This window comes from Molothrus aeneus, chromosome 5 (genome assembly GCF_037042795.1).
Source record: "Molothrus aeneus isolate 106 chromosome 5, BPBGC_Maene_1.0, whole genome shotgun sequence".
NCBI lineage: Eukaryota > Metazoa > Chordata > Aves > Passeriformes > Icteridae > Molothrus > Molothrus aeneus.
Window position 1 is genome coordinate 54,027,218 of NC_089650.1, and position 17,412 is coordinate 54,044,629.

A 17,412-nucleotide genomic window follows, 5' to 3' on the forward strand; every position below is an offset into this window, starting at 1 on the left:
GTATTCATTCCGGGTCTAGAGTTCTCCCCTTTAGCCCACATCAAAATTAATTTGTTGGCAAGGATCCAGAATGCTTTTTGTCTAACTATCCTATGTTAAAAATACCTATAATTCTGTGCCCCCTCCAAGTTCTTGCCCACCCCAAGACCGTTCACAGGGAGAGAGGGTGGAATGAGTAGAGTATGAAACAGAGAAAGCCTTGATGCTGCACACTGTTCAGAAAAAACATTTCTAATCCACACTACTTCAGTTACAGATACAAAGAACATAATCATATAAGCTGCTATGAATAAAATTGCACCAACCCAAGAAAACCCACTACAACCAATTACTCCCAAAATATCTACAAAAATCAGGCCACTAATGAGGCACTAACTTTGAACTTTGAAATCCCCAGTATAATACACATAGTCTGCCAGTAGATTTTGCTCCCTGCATTTTTGCTCAATTATAGAAAAGATGTCCTTCCTACAGCCACCTTCTTTTTCAGAACATATGTGTTTTATAGCTATCTCACAAGAAAGAAAAGGCTTGAAAGCTGGAAATCATAGTTCTGTATGATCCACTGTGACACAAAGATTTTATGCAGTGTTATATTACAGCTCAGCAAGAATAAGGGAGTGAGATGTGCTACATTTGCAGTGATTGTCTTTGACTTCAAAACGGGATTATTGAAAGCCCAGGCAGTGGAACTTCTGCCATGTTTTTTTTTTTTTTTTTCAGCCTTATAGGTAACAAAAGCACAGTTGTTGATATTCTGAGGGTTTAAAAAGAAATACGTAAATAATTTTTTTTTTTTTTTTTTTTTAAATACAAGAGGTTAATTTGCCTGGATCTGCCCTGGTCTATGCTGCCACAGTGAAATTACAGTTACTTATAGGCCATAATTATCACAGTGTATTATCATATGGATTGAGAGAACAGATCATTTCACTTGCTGAGGATCTAGAAGGTATCACCATAACAGAGATAGTAGTTTCTGGCTGCTAGAGGAGAAACACGAAATTCTTCAAATGAAGACAAGTGGCAGAGGCCTACACATTCATATTTACAGCACTGATTGGTTTCTTGTTATTTGCATTTTATTCAATGGGTTCTTAATGATCTCCACAGTTAAGTGTCCTTTAGGTCACACACAAAGCCAGAGATAGGCACTGAGTGGTGTTTTATATAAATTTAAAAGCTTTCTAATTATATCATTAGGAAGTAGTGGAATCTTTAATCTTAACCTATCCATTTTATTATGCTGTATATAAGGCACCCTCATGACAGCACCCCAGTAACTTATTATATTTATTGTAATCATTCTCACAACATTTGAGGGAGATAGAATTGAGGTGAAAGGAGCTAAAGGCAAAAGCCATAAAGAATTATGTGCTCTATTCTTAAAGATGCTTCCTCATCTCTCTGTAGGAATTAAATCTGCATTTTCTAATTATCAAAAATGTGCTTGAATAAATAGTCAATAGCTTATACATGAAAAAGTTGTGGAAGTACATTTGTTTTTTTAATGTGGAAGAGTGAAGGCATGTGGAATGCCTGAAGGTAGACATAGGAGCTATGGTATTTATCTAGGTTAGGATAATACAAGCTTTTGATCTGCTTTTGGAGGACTGCTCCCATGGTTCATAGTAAAATAGAGCTCAATGCAATTTCATCCTCTCTGCTCACTGTCCTAACACTTCTCAGGAGCAAAATATTTAAATTTTAAATTAACTGAAGTCATAATAGTACTAGAGATGACATGTCTGAGAGATTTCAAAGTAATGTGAAAAGAAACACATCTTTTTCAAGATGCTGAGAAATCACCTGGTTTCTAATAGAGGATATTTTCTGTATCTTGGAAAAAGTGGATAACAGAAAACCAAGAAGCTTTTAAAATCTTGAACTAAGTTATGATGCATATTGTTTAAAGATAGCAATTAGCATCCTAATGTGTACATTTCAAAGGTAAATAAAATAATAGTGAGCGTCATAGAATCATACAATGGTTTGGATTGGAAGGGACATTAAACACCACCTAGTTCCAACCCTTCTGCCATGGGCAGGGACACCCCCCCACTTGACCAGGTTGCTCAGAGCCCATCTAGCCTGGCCTTGAACACTTCCAGGGGTGGGGTATCCCTAAGTACTCTGGGAAACCTCTTCCAGAGCCTCACGACTCTAAGAATAAAGAATTTCTTCCTAACATCTTATCTGAACCTCCCGTCTTTCAACTAATTCTTTCCTATAGTTAATTCAACAGTCACAGCTGTTTCAAAATTCCTTTGGAAAACTCCACTTTTGTTTATTTCTCATGTATTATTTAGACGTAATTGCAAATTTATTGGGAGATAAGTGTCTTAATGAACATTATAATACATGATGCTATTTAAAAGCAAAATGTTTTTCTTACTTTTATGTCAAGTACAGTTCTGGAAAAGACAGATATCACTCCTGGAGAAATTTGAGCTCAACCATTCCCTTGCTTTTCATACATTGAAGAACTTAATGGAAAATGAGACCTGAGAGTTCTAATTCCCTTATTAGATTTATTAAAATCAGTAATAATTATTATAAATGGATCACTAAACAATGCTTAGTGTGAGTAGCTAACACTGCAAACACCTACCAGCTTTCTAAGTACAGCTCATAAGAATTAGGTTATACCAATTATGCAGGTTATCTGAACTTCCCCTTTGCATGCTTCCTTGCAAATCACGACACAGGAAAAAAATTTATACCCAGTGCAGCAAAAATGGAAGAGATCTATACCTTTAACTAGATAAGACATTAGCCAATCACCTCTGACCTTCTCTTTGAATGATTCACTCATGCATTTTGAGTGCATTTCTGCTCCATCTAGCAATAGCTCCTGCACAAACTTTTTGTGGATTAGTTACCTCAGACCTACTCACCCATTCAGAACTAACTGGATATTTTTGACATCTTCCAGTGCCATAAATTCCTGATGCCAGAGATACGAAAGAGCAGAGTCAATCTGAGTCTCATTTAACTTTCCTTCTGAAGCAACATTAAAATTCTGACTTTTGGAGACCAAATATGTTAAAATATTCTGAATCTTAAAACACTTGGAGCCTTTTTTTTTTCCCCAGGAAGGAATTGCTCATTAAAACAGAAGGGAAGTAAACTGGATTAAGAAAAATTAGCAGAAGATGATGCCAGTTGTTTAGAGGAACAATTTTCACATACTGTTTGCCCTGCACTGAGAAGACTTCAGAGGATTTGTTCTAAATTTGTTGTAGAAATTAGGATAAAATACATGGATGAGAAACTTACCTTGCTCTCAACAGAAGAGTTTGTCTTCCACAATGTCCTGTGATTCATAGATAAAGACTCTTTAAAACCTTGTTCATTTCCTGTGTCCACAGGTTGTTTTTGTAGCTTGGAATTTGTAAGAGAAATACATTTCTTTTTAACTCAGGTTTTTCTTATCAATTTGGGTGATACTTCTTTTGCCATTTTTACCTGTTTCCAGACAAGTTCGATAATCTAGTTTCCAGGAGCAACTTTTCATACTCTTCTATCCGTAGGGAGAACTGAAATGACTTTTGTATGACTGAAATGACTGTCTCTCAGAAAGACTTGACATTTAGTAGCTAGGTATTCAAAATGCTACTTTCACTATAAAGAATGTGTAAAAGATTCAAAATCAGCTGTTTCACATAAGAACTTCTCCGAATGTCTCTTTGTATCAAGGGACACTCTAGCTTGTAAGCTTTGATAAAGAATGAAAAGTCTGGGGGAAATGAATTATCTTTATAACTCAGGTTTTTCACACTGGAAAATTCTCTCTATTTAAACTTGAACTCTGATTTGACTCACCTCTGCAACTGGTGCACAACACTTATCCTCGTCTGCACAGATTAAATGAGTATTTTACCCACTTACTGTATAACTCACCCACTATGTCCTTCTGCTAATGCCCCAGATTTCTAGGTCAGTAGAGCTCAAGAAAGAAGCAAAGTAATTAAAATGGGGGAGAGGGAGTAGAGATAACCCTCCCAAGATGACAGCTTCTAAAGTTAGGCAAGCAGTGTTGTTTCAGTTATTTCCTCCTTCAAAAATACCTCTTCAGACTCCATATGAAGAATTTGTAAAGGAGTTCTCCTGAAGAAAGAAATTTTAAAAAATTGAGTTAAGCAAGAAAATCATAGAATGACTGGAGGGTTTGACTTGGAGGTGACCATAAAGATCATCTCATTTCAACTGACCTTCCAGTAGATCAGGTCCAATCATACGATCGAGTTCTAGGTGGTAGTTCGAAAAATTTAGCTGATAAAAGCAAATAACAGGTTATGGCGGTACGTGCTTAGTTGTATTTTAGATGTGGAAGAACATGCTCTTCCCAAATTGTTTTAATTGAAGACTAATACACATAAATTCAATTTATTTTAAAAAGTAGTTCAGAGGAAATAATTCTAAAACCTGCAGTATAACATGGTAAATTTGGACCCGGAGAAGAAGCGTGGAGATCAGCTGGATCCCAGGAAAAAAATCTGCTGGACAGTAGACCCTGTAGATCAGGTAAAATGAGAACAAGGTGAGAAGGGGCATTTCAGAGATTACATCTAAAGCTACCTAGGAAACAATCTGTAATATTAAAAGTGTCTTTTTTTTCAAACATGCATCAAGAAGTGGTGAGTATTACAATAAGGTAATGTTAATTTAAATAATGTACTGTCTTGTGAGTAGGAAAATATTATTTTCTTCTAACATATATAATCAACAGACATTTTTCTTTATGTATAACCTAGGTACCAGTGTTATTTCTATTCATTTCTTCTTTATTCATGTTAAAATTTTAAAATTACAAAAATAAATCTTCTTCATCCATTGGAATCTATTTTCCTACAAGTCAATATTTATTGTTAGCAAGAAAAATAATAGAATGTATTAAGTTGAAGATTATACCCTTGAACATCTGTGTACTTCTGAAATTTTCTTTAATTTAACAAAGGCAGATTTCTCTATGTATGTAGAGAGAAAAATGCTTGAGCTATGATTCTTCATACAGTTTTATGGAGAATTTTGAACTGAATTTGTATAGGTTTTTTTGTTTTAGATGGAAAGTAAATGAAATTATGATCTCACTGCCTAATCCTTTCATATAACAAATATAAGAAATTTCAGATAGCTTGAAATAAAAATACTTGTGAGACAATTGGTCATGAAAGAGATCAGATTTGTAAATTGCTTCTGAAATATGTTTGAAATGGGGCTTTGAATTCATCCTGGAGGCCAATATCCTGGTTTAGCATAGACTTACTGTTCAGTTTCTCCAGAAGTGACAGTAAGTCACTTCTCCAATTTGACATCTGTTAAATATGTATAACTGTGGTTTCCAGTTTAGCTAGTCTGGAGTTTTTATACATATATATATATACACACACACACACACACAGAATGCCTGTACAGTTTTTGGTGAGTAATGGGAAAGCTTCACTTCTTTCTGTCTGCCTTGAAAATAGAACTCAAACTTTCTCAATCATAGGCATAAATTAATTCTAGGTAAACGTATGGAGATTTAACACTATAAACTAAGATTAATCTCTTTGATTCAAGATTACCAATATATTAAAAATATATTGTGCTTTTCAGATAGTGTATAAAAAAATATTTCTTCAATATGCAAATAATTTCTCTCAAGTGATTCACCTTTTTTTTAGGAAATACAAGATTATATGAAACCTGCATGTTTAGGAATGGCACTTGTAACTTTCAAAACTTATTGTATAACTCACAACTTACTATATAAATCACTTTGACATTTTTGATAAGTATCATATCCTTTTCCATTTTGTGAAAAGATATACAGAGAGTTGGTTTTAGCAAGGGAAAGATTAAAAAAAAATCTGAGTGCATATTAATAAAATATAGACACAAACTGAAAAAAAAAATGAAGTGTTCATGTTTTTTTTTTCACTTTGATTTCATCACTATGGAAATGACCTTGCAATTTAGACTGTGTAAAACTTTAAACAACCATGGCTGCTTCTGCTTACATATTCATCTTAATCTTATAATGCCATTGGTGTCACATATTTAATTCATGTGTTTAATGCAAATGTTATGCAGCGTAGTGTCTTGAATGAGTTCACTGGATTTATTTTTCTACAAAGTCTTAGACCAGATTAATGCAATAACCTTTTATCTTTAAATTTGAATATGACAGATCTGTATTTGCAAAATATTTGTGAGAAGCTCACTTTAAATAGTGGTTATCAAAGCAAATTTAAGAAATGTTCCTTTCCTCAGCTTCAACACAGATCATAGTACAGGAGATCAGGAAGGTTAAAAGAGGAAATGCCACAAAATCTCTTCAGTAGATTCAAAATAACATTTTATTTCTCTTTACTCTGTTCCTGTGGAGGGACCTAAAAAAAATAGAGGAAAGCAAATGGTAATAATTTCTAATTTCCTTCCTAGAGAGTCCGTATCTTCCCTAGAAACATTAATGTTTCCTAACAAGGGGCAGTACGCCTTGAAAATATTCTTCACAGTGTCTCTTGAAAGACATACAAGGTATTTAAGGTGAATTATCTATTTTGGTTTTTTTTTTCCTTTTATTGGTTTGAATGTACACATACAGATATGTACCTTTTTTTTTTTCCATTAAGACTCCTTTCTACATACCATAACATGATGAAGTACTAAAAAATTAATTGATTCATTCTTTCCTCCATTGGTGGAAGAAGATTTCATACAAAACAAGATCTTCCATTTAGGAAAATAGTACAAAATTTGGGCATGACTAGAATGTGGAGATGTTGTAAAAAAAAGAGTATAAATATTAATTTACTTTGGGAAACTAATGTCACTGGTGTTCACTTCCTCTGTTATTAACAATATATTGCTGTCATAGAAGTGTTTTTAAGTGAATTAAGAAATTTAAAAACCAGAGTAATAGCTCATCATCAATAACTACTACTCACAGACTTCTACTGCAATTCTTATTTTAAGACTTAGATTCATGTGTTCTGAGAGCAAACTCATCCAGTGAACCATTCACAGAACAGAAACTACGAGAAAAATAAGTACAGGAAGAGTGAATAATGCATTAAAGCTTCAGTAAAACTTTAGTGAAATAACAGACTTAAGAACCTTAAAATCAAAGAATCACAAGGTAGTTGAGGGTGGGAAGGACCTCTGGATATCATGTATTCCAATATCCTTCCTCAAAACAGGGTTAGCTAGAGCAGCTTGCTCAGTATTGTATGATCTGGTCTTGAACATTTCTGAAAATAAGGACTCCACCACTTCCTTGGTCAACTTATTCCAGGGTTTGATCACACTCATACTAAAAAAGTGGATTTATTTGGTATTTCGTTTTGTGTCTGATACCTGTTGTTCTTTCACTGAGCTTATGCTTTTCACTGGCTCTTTAATTTTTAGTCCCCCATCAAGCTTTCATATGCATGGATAAAATTGCCCCGGAGCCTTTATCTCCTTCAACCCTCTCAGCCGCTCCCTATATGAAGTGCTCCATGAAGAGACCTTCATAGCCTTCCATTGGACTCCCTTCAATGCATCCATGTATTTCTGTTACTCAGAGCCCAAACTGGATGTACCACCCCAGATTTCTTACCAGGACTGAGCTGAGGGGAAGGATCATCTCCCTCAACCTGCTGGCAACCTATTGTAGCCTTAAAGGCAGCAGCTGATCTTTTCACAGGGGCATATTGCTGACTATGGTCATCTTGTTTTCCACCCAAATCCCTGGTCCTTTCCTGCAGAGCTACTTCCCAGACAGGCTTCCTCAGCCTGCACCTGTTAGTGGGATCATTACTCTTGAGATGCAGGACTTCGTAATTCCACTTGTTGAACTCCATGATTTTCCTTCCAGTCCATTTCTTCAAGTTGTTGGGTCTTGAATTGTAGGACTAGAGTATCAGCTACTTCTAATGGACCAGTTCAATTTGCTGAGTTTACTTATATTTTCTTGGGGTAAATGAAGGGTAAGAAAGCAAATGTAAAGCCAATGAAAACTTCTATGATTTGGAATCACTCTCCATTTCCTTTGAGCGTTTTCCAATTGCTATAAAAGGAAATTTTGCAAAAGGCAAAAAGATAGATAGATAGATAGATAGATAGATAGATAGATATTACTGGATCTCACAGATGTTTCAGGTCCCTGCCAAAAATGCATGCATGATTTGATGTTTCATATTCATGTGATTATGCCACAGTATTAGCACTGATGCTAACACTTTGCCTTCTGCAAGCCTGTCTCAGTATGAATATGATCTAGATACGATCCAGTAAGAATGTGGAGTTCAATATGTTTTAGAAGAAGGCAGACCTTGCATCATCTGACTGACTCAGGTAACTGGATATTTTAGATGATCACCTGGAATTGCTATGCTTTCTGGAACATTTTGATTTTACTTCAGAATTGCTTATTTGCATGAGTTGTTGTTAGGTTTCTGAAATAAACATTAAGTCTCAGCTGAAATAATGGGAATTTATGCTAGAATATCAGGGAACACTTTCAATCTCCCATTTCTGCCTGCATACCATGACTAACATTCCAATTACATTTTCCCACTAGTGTTCTGGTTTACATGAGAATTAAATCCATACACGGAGCAGTAGAAATTTCTAAAGATCACTCCTCCAAATATAGAAGTGATGGTGAATACAAGGAGTGCTCATAATTTCTCTCACAGATTCAGATCTTTGTTTTCTTTTTGGCTGCTAGTATTTATTACTTTATTTTTTGTTATTACAAGAACTCACTTATGAGGGCTCAGTAAATTTAATTGTAAACCCTGGCTCACATTTCTCATTATCTTCTGCCTGAGGATATAGTCTAGTATGAGATAAGAAATAGCATATCTAAAAATCTTTCAGATAAAGACTGGCATCCAACTTTTAAGGCATCAGATAAAGGATGTTTCAAACCGATGCTTGTAAACGAATCCTTGAGGCCGCTCTGTAATTACTGGGGACCTCTACTATACACTTTCTTTAAATCTTAATCTAAACTTACTATCAGTATTCACAATGATGAAATTGTCTCAAACTCTAATGCATACTTGCCAAATGCTTTGTTTCTATACATGTAACCAATATTGTCAGGGATCACCATAAAAGGATACCCTCAGGTGAAAGTGACAATAATAGAAAAGAAGTTAGCAGAGAGACTGAGGACACTGCTCTAATATATGATTTTAAAAAGTGAATATAATTCTGAAAAATTTGTGTGGTAGCAGATAACCTGCTTGGAGTCTTCCATGCAATGAGGTAAAAGTACTGAAATCTAATTCTGGGCTTACAAAAATGATCCAAAAGTGTGTTCAATCTCTGACAGAAGTGTCTTAATATAGAAAGCATAAGAAATATTTGCAAAAGCAACAAGGGCCTTTGTTAGTTTGTACACTACAGATTTGGTCTTCATAATTAGATGAACTTCACAATGCAGATGGCATTCTTCTCTAATGCATTACACTGGAAAAAAGCCATTTGTGTGTGACAAATATTAGGATTAAACAAAAAAAAGATAAGCCAGTACTGCAATCTATTTTCCGCAACTGAATATAGAAGAGGGAGGGAAAAAATGAAACCTGTTGAAATTAAGAACTGCTCTAGCAAATGATTTTGGAACAACGCATGCAGGAATCGTAGGCCTATATGCAAAAATTGGTATGAAATATTTTTATGAAATACAACTTCCAGGGAAGAAATTATGTACTGCAGTTTTATTCTCATTATTTCTAAATTCAGGTAATTGAAAACATAAATTTGAAGTATGAAACAAAAGAAACAAAATTTAGCAGATAGGACACACTGACTTGAGTTTTAACAGATTATAGACATCTTACTGGTAGGAAATTAGAAATTTTGCAAAATGACTTAAAATATATTAAAATAAATTCAGGGTATTTGTGATGTAATATTTTAGAATAATATTGAAGGAACCTGTTATGATATTATGAGACTGATAGTTGAAAGGTTGAAAAGTCAAATTAAGTTCCTCCTTGATTCTGGCAAATTATGGCATATCATATTTGATAGACTCTTCTGCTAAGTAGAACTCCTGTCAGAGTCTCATAATTAGATTATTTAAATAAAGAACTTCAGTAAAAAAAAGTAAAAGGTCATATTATTGAATGTATTTTTAACCACAAGATAAGCAAATTGCATTTAAAGCTATAAGGCAGCAATATTCTGTTGACGGATGTCATGGTACAACCCCAGCTAGTGACTAAGGACCTCATAGAAAACTGTGTTGTTAGCTTGCTAGTTTGTCTGCAAAAGCATCTGACTTTTGCTTTAGTATCATCCATTCAAGTATGATGGCTACACTGGAGACAAGCAGCAGTCAGAGAAGTCAGGACAGTGCCTGACTGCAGGCAAAGGAGCATTTAAACTTTGATGGGCAAAAGCTATGCCAGGGCAACTTTGGCAGTCACCTCTCTTTTGGTGGGCTCATGCAGAGCTACCATTGAGGGTATTTCTCAAGCATAGAATTCTGGTTTCAATTAACTGGAAATACATTCATGTGCACTGTGGACATCTGTTAATCTGCTGAGTCTTGACAAAATATATACAGTAGCAAGGGGTAGCTTGCATTCCACTGGTATATATTCCTAATCTATGTTTTTGTCACCCAGGAAGCCTGCAATAAACATTTCTTGCACAATGGAACTGGCATGAGAATGCATTTATTATTTCCTTTTCTTGATTGCATTGCAACAAGTTCAGTAAAACTTCAAGAGGTCAGGGATAGGTTTTACAAAAAATTAAGGGTCTGCTTTTTTGTGATGCCTAAACATGTCATGTGAAAGGAAGCTATTCCCTCTGAAACCATATGACTGTAGTAATGTCTTACAACACAGTGCTCAGGAAAAGAAATTTATGTGCTGGCTGCTCCTTACATTCTCTTCTACAAACTCATCCTCTTCTTTTTCCTTTCTACAGCAAATCTAGACATCTGGAACCTTAAAACTGATTTACTTAGGTAAACAAAAGATTGAAGTGCCTTTTTTTTCAGGGATTGGGCAATTATGTATCTATATAATACCAGCCAATACTACCACAAGACTACTCTTTGCAGATAATATTATTCTGTGTAGTGCCCTTAATAATTTTATATGGTAAAGATGATATTAGTGAATAGAGTAAGAGGATTCATAGTTGTCATGTTAACATTTATTTTTTCTCCTTTCCTTTCCCCCACAAGTTAAAACCAACACCTCTGTTTCAAAAAGACTTGCTGTCATCCATGTACTTCATAGGTGCCAGGAGTGGCATATAGGTACAATATGAACAGCAAACAGGGTTGTGTACTAGAAGTTAAAGCTTTCAAGTAAGCAAAGAAATGGTGACAAAATTAGAGTGAGAAAACCAGAGTGAATAATAATCTTGCTTTTCAGAGGTATAATACAGCCCAGAAACAAAGAAATAAATCTATCTTAAGTTTTGTCATTATGTAACATACATATTTTTGCAAAAAATCTTAACTGAGAGATTCATTAATTTCCTACATAAATCAGTTACAAATGACCACAAAATGGCTACCTCTGTCTAGCCCACAAATCCTTTCACAGGAATCAGAGCTAGGGTGAAAAGAAGAAAAACAATTAGTCCAGCATAATGGAATGGATAAACACTGGCACACAGTCCAAAGTTCCAAAACTGCAGCACAAAGGGCTTATGTGTCAACCTAGCCAACAGGTTTAAAAAGGTGTTTCACTCAGTTTGTATTATTTAAAAAGTAAGCAGCTAGCATATATTTTTATATAGTTATATATATAGTTATATATGTTATATATATTTTATATATAGTTATATATATATTTTTAATGCAGTTACCATACGGATTTTTGTTAGGCAATTATGTCAATCCATAGATGACCAAACTAATCTTCTGTGTTCTATGTGGGAATAAAAAACAAATTCACAGTACTTAGAGCTGATACTGAATCAAATTATCAAATTCTTTCCTTTATCAAATTATTTCCTCCTCTATTTATGTTTAGCTTTCAGATAGATGTGTGATAAACTGCACCCCCACTTTTATAACAGGCAAAACAATATTTTATCAGACTTCTCAGATGGACAGAAAATTGTCAAGTCTACATACAATTGGTGAAAATTATGAGAGAGTTGAGAGTGATAAAGTGAGAAAGAAGTTAAGCTTGTGAGGTTGGCAAGTGGCAGAAGAAAACCATTGGTTTCACAAACAAAAAATAATTCTCCACTTCTGGTTCTTCACAGTGAGTTTATATTTTCTTTCAGATTAAGGTTGTCTCAGATTAAAGAAGCCTGTGCTATTAATTCAGGTTGGGATTTTGCAGAGTCTGTGTTGGCGTACCTGTGCTTTCATTAGGAGTAGTGAAAAATTTACTCTTAAACCCCATCTGCCTTAAAACATTCTTAGCTGGTCTTGAAAGTCTCCTGGTAGGTTGCCATAAGGATTTCCTACAATTGAAATAAAATCTGAAGTTTTTGGAGTAGAATACTCAACTTCTTGTAATAGCCCCCCACGAAGTCCACTTCTCAATATGCTAGTAGTATTACCTCAAGACATAACAGTACTGGAAAAAAGAAATACATTATACACCAAAACCATGCTTTTTGAGATGTAATCTATATATTAAAAGAGGTACACATGATTGTGTGGTGGTGATCTTGTTGTTGGAAAGGTGAGTTAGGGTTTTTTATTGTTATTTTGGTTTGGAGGTTTGGTGTCTTGGGGATCTTTTGGAATTTTTTTTTCTTCTGAGAAAGATTCAGTCATCCAACAAACCCACAGCAAAAAGGGACTAAGAAGGGTAGCCATTCAGGCAAATAAATTGTTTTGTGAATGCAGTTTCAATCTCCTCTGACCAACAGAAGAAAATTTGACCTACAGAACATCCCAGAAAGAAATTCTGGTTTCTAATATGTTGAAGGCTGTCAGCAGGCAAGGAAGGGGAAAGTTTGGGAAGGTGCTCACTTGTACCCTGTATGCCTAAATGACTTCTACTTTTATTAATACTGTTCTGATAGGAAATGCATATCTTTTCTAGGAAAAAAACCTGAGGTATATTCAGTTAGGTGTCCTCACCACAGATGTCTCTGCTGTCAATATGGTTCTTGCATTTTGGGCTACAAAGTGGCTTTCAGTGAAGATGTCTCATGACCTTCTGGCTACACTGCCCTTGGATGGCTCCAGTGTGTACCTAGAGAGCAGAAGCCAGGCAACATCCCAGAAACAGCAGCATTTCCCTTCATAAGATTGCTCCTCAAAGTCTATTCAGACTGAACTCATAAGCATATGAAATTTGTGCCTTGAGAAATACTTAACCTGTTGTTAGATTAACAATCCAACAGCCTAGGTTGTTAACAAAGTCCTAAGCACTTGAAATTTTGGTTACAGGCATCTAAGCCAGACAGATCTCTTTCTACCCAAAGAACTCACAACATTAATTTTCCAAATACAGAATTCCTCTCCAAACTTTGAAAGAGATGGCACAACTGGAGAAAGCATCTTTATGGATTTAAACAACTGTTCCTTAATAGCTACCTTTGATTTATTATACAGTCCATTTCTAAAATATTTATACTATCTGTTTTGCCATTGAGATGGAAGGTATAATGAAAGTGATCTTAGCAATTAACAATTTAAATATCTTTAAATCCAAAGGCAACTGTTTCAGAACGAAGAAATAATTGCCAACCAGGTCCTTGCTTAAGAGTTGTGTTAAATACCATGTAGACAAAACTCCAGAAAATGTTTCAAGCAAAACCTAAAGTTGAAGAATAAACCCTCCTGAAACATTTTTTCACAGGGTGGAAAAACTACATAAGCTATGTAATTCTATGAATCAGTTTTCTCCTGTGTTTTCTTTCCCCAGGCTGCACAACTTCATGAAATTTTAGTAATGAATGTAGTGTTTGTAAGTTGTCTTGATCTGATGCAACTTGAAGCTAAGCCCAGCATTTATTCACAGAGAAGACTGTACCCATGCTCAAAAATTCACTTCAGCCTGTACAGCTCATTACTTTCCTTATTAATTTCTGTTCTGAAAAGAATTAATGTTCTCTCACTTCTAATTTCTGTTCAAAAACTTCTTTCTCACTAAAACATCTTTGAGTGAGAAGGCATCCTGTCTCAATAACATAAACTCTCTTGGAGAATACTTTTCTCACATAATGGGAACACCAGAAAATATCCCAGTTAGGGATGCCATTAGGCCAGTGTGATTCTACATCTGTATGTTTCCTGAGAAGAGTAAAATTTAATCTTTGTCATATGTCTTGTGTTTCAAATCAACCAAAAACATTATCAGAAAAGTCTTATTTACACATCTAATTCAAGGAGAGGAGTCCAATATACTATCTCGGAAAATGTCTGCAACCCTGAGTCTTGTACTTTTGTATGCAGTAATGCCTTCTTCTTATGCTGTTCTAGAGAATAAATTAATTAGATTTGTCCTTTTGTAATTTCTTTCCTTGCAGCTCTTAAGCTATGAGAGAAAAATTATTCTCTCTCTGGCTAGTACCTAAGAATATAATAACAATAGCCATTTATGTATTTGGAGCATCCCAAAAGAACACTGAACAAGTTTATGGTCATGTTTCAGCTGAGTCTGACATATTTAGGTCCAAAGTTTTTGAAGCTAATAATACCATTTAGTTAATAAGCATATAAATTTGTTAATTCCTGGGATAGGTACAAATTGTATGTCTCTGCACCAATGTATTTGCTCCAGTTCCACTAACAATGCATGGTGAGTTTTCTTGACTAAGCTGCATGGCTCTCTCAATGCTTTTATGCCTAAAATGTAGATGATAGTGGAGAAAATCAATGCACTCAAATAAAATGTCAATAATAACTGGAGAGAGAAGGATGCCTTTGAAAATCTATAGAAAAAAGGTTGTGCTTGTGTATGACTAAACACTTAGGCAGAAAGGCTGTCTCTCTAAAGGTCTTCAAAGACATCTGTCTCTTCTGGTTATTCAGAGAATTAAAGATTATATTTTCAATTACATCCTAAAATTTATCCATAAGTTACATGTCTAAGTTAAAGCTCCTAAAGTTTAATATCTGAACATCAATAGTGTGTGCTTGATTAACTTCTTTACTATAAACTGAAATCATTAGATAAGAAACAGAAGAACGTTTTCTTCTTTCTACTATTACTTTTGCCATAGCAAGCCTCCTACTGCATGCTTTGCATCTCTTTTTTGTACTGAGAATATGTTTTATCAGTGTTTAGCATAGCTCTTCAAGTTACTTTACTTTTGGCATATAGTACAGAGCTTGTACCAGCTATTCCCACTTGTGTTATAGTTGGAGTGGAAGTGCACTTCATCTTAGCTCCAACTGTCACATATATACTACTGTTCATTGCTTCAGCTACAGGGAAAGGATATTTTTGTAAGTAGCCCTCAGTTTGATACAACTACTGGGACTTAAAATGACTTCTTCCAATTATCTCCTATAAAGAATATTTGAGTGCAGACTATTTGTCAAGTGCAATTCAGGCTCTTTTAGTGGTAAAAAGTCCTTTCTTCTTATTTTTAAAGTATTAGCTGACAGAAAGTAATGCATATACTTCCATAAAATAAACAGTATTGCCAAGGCACTTAGCAACTAAATAAATACTCTAAATAATTGTGTTCATTTGATTTCTCTGGGTTTTTTATTACATGCACATCTCAAAAAGTTTAAAAGAATTTCATACAGCTTAAAACTTTCAACTAAAGTTTTCATACTGCTATGCATTTCATATGTAGAACAGATTTGTGACTTACTTCTGCTTGGAAAATAAGGAGAAATCATCAGCCATAAAGCAATACAAGCATGTATCCTGGAATTGAGTAAAAAGTTATTGAATAGTCTGAAAAAAAACACAAAATTATGGCTTAAAGATAAATCTAACTCTTCTCATTTAATTTTAGAGCCCTGAAGTAAAGTTTTAGAGCAAAGCAAAACACGCAGGCTTAGAGGCATGTATTTAACTTCTCCTCACCAGTGTCAGGTCTAGAACTATCATAGACAAGAGCAATTATCTTAGCTCACTCTCCTGCCACTCATCCAATGGCTAGTAGTAGATGATGATGAAGATTCAGGCACAAGAAGTGATTAAAACCAACCTGATCATAATAGTTTCCTTTCCCAGTTCATGGTGCATTTCCAGTTTATTTTCCCAGTTGATGGTACATTTATTCCCTGATATGTAAGTTGACATATCATTTTATAGTAAAATATCTAAAGGAATTTCTGATTTGCTTTTTATATACAGTCTGTTATTTTCTCCCTATTGACTGTTTCTCCTTTTAATTGCTAGAGCTTTAAAATAACTATTTCTTGTACTTAGCTTCTTTTTTGTCTGGGGACCTGACTCTTATCTCCAGTCGAATTGTCACCAGTTGATCTCTGAATCTCTTCTGTAGTGACTGAGTGCCTACATTTTGGCCCTCAGTTTACTTTCCAGACAGGCTGCAAGTATAGTCCATGTAATGTACAGTGTAAAAGTCTCAGATTACAAAAGCATAGACCCAGGTTGCAGTGCTCACAGTCAGCAAAAAATCTTAATTTTTCAAAGGGAAGACTGAGTCCTTCTCATTGAGAGTTTCTCTCTCTGAGTTTCAGATTCCTATGTCTGCATGTTCTTCTGGAGAAGAAACAGGAGGAAAAAGCAGCTGTAGAGCTTAATGATGGATAAGTCTTACCCACAGATAAAAGAGCTGTGTACAGAAGACTTTTTCATCATTATACTCTACTCTGATGAAGTGACTCCTAAGGACAAACTCGGAGGGGAAAAAAGAAAGAACCCAGGTCAGTCTTCCCTTTCTAAAGTAAATTACAAGATTATCAGAAATAAATTCCTAAATAAATACAGGCAAAATGATTGTTTGAAATTTAGCATAACCTTCCTCATTCCAGTAATCTACATATCCTGTAATACACACTAAAATTTAGCAATTACTTGCATGTCTCAACAAAGTTTAAATATGAAAATCTTTTAGTGAGAGCTCAACTTATTAAACTATAATTTCAAAAACCAAAGCATCACAGTCTCTTTCATGTTATGAAATATAAAAAGTAGTAGCAATCTAATGGTAAAAGTAAAAAAGAACTTAGTTTTCATGAGTTATCCTTGGTATTTTAAATGTATTTGTTTCTTTGCTAATTAAAAAAACTTCAAGATTTTACACCCTTCCAAACACTAATTATCGTGACTTAAAAGAAATATATAGTTATTGCTGAAATCAGTGTAACATTTAAAAGATAACAAATGGCCTGGGAGGAAATGAGGTGCAGTGCAAAGGACCAAAACATGCCAAAAGTGACCACACAGATGCTGTAAAAAAGCGTGGGAAAAAAGCAAGAAGGAAGACACAACTTTGAGGGGAAGATATGAGAGATATGGCATGGATACTGAAAAAAACCAAAAAAATTCTTCCACGAAGTGA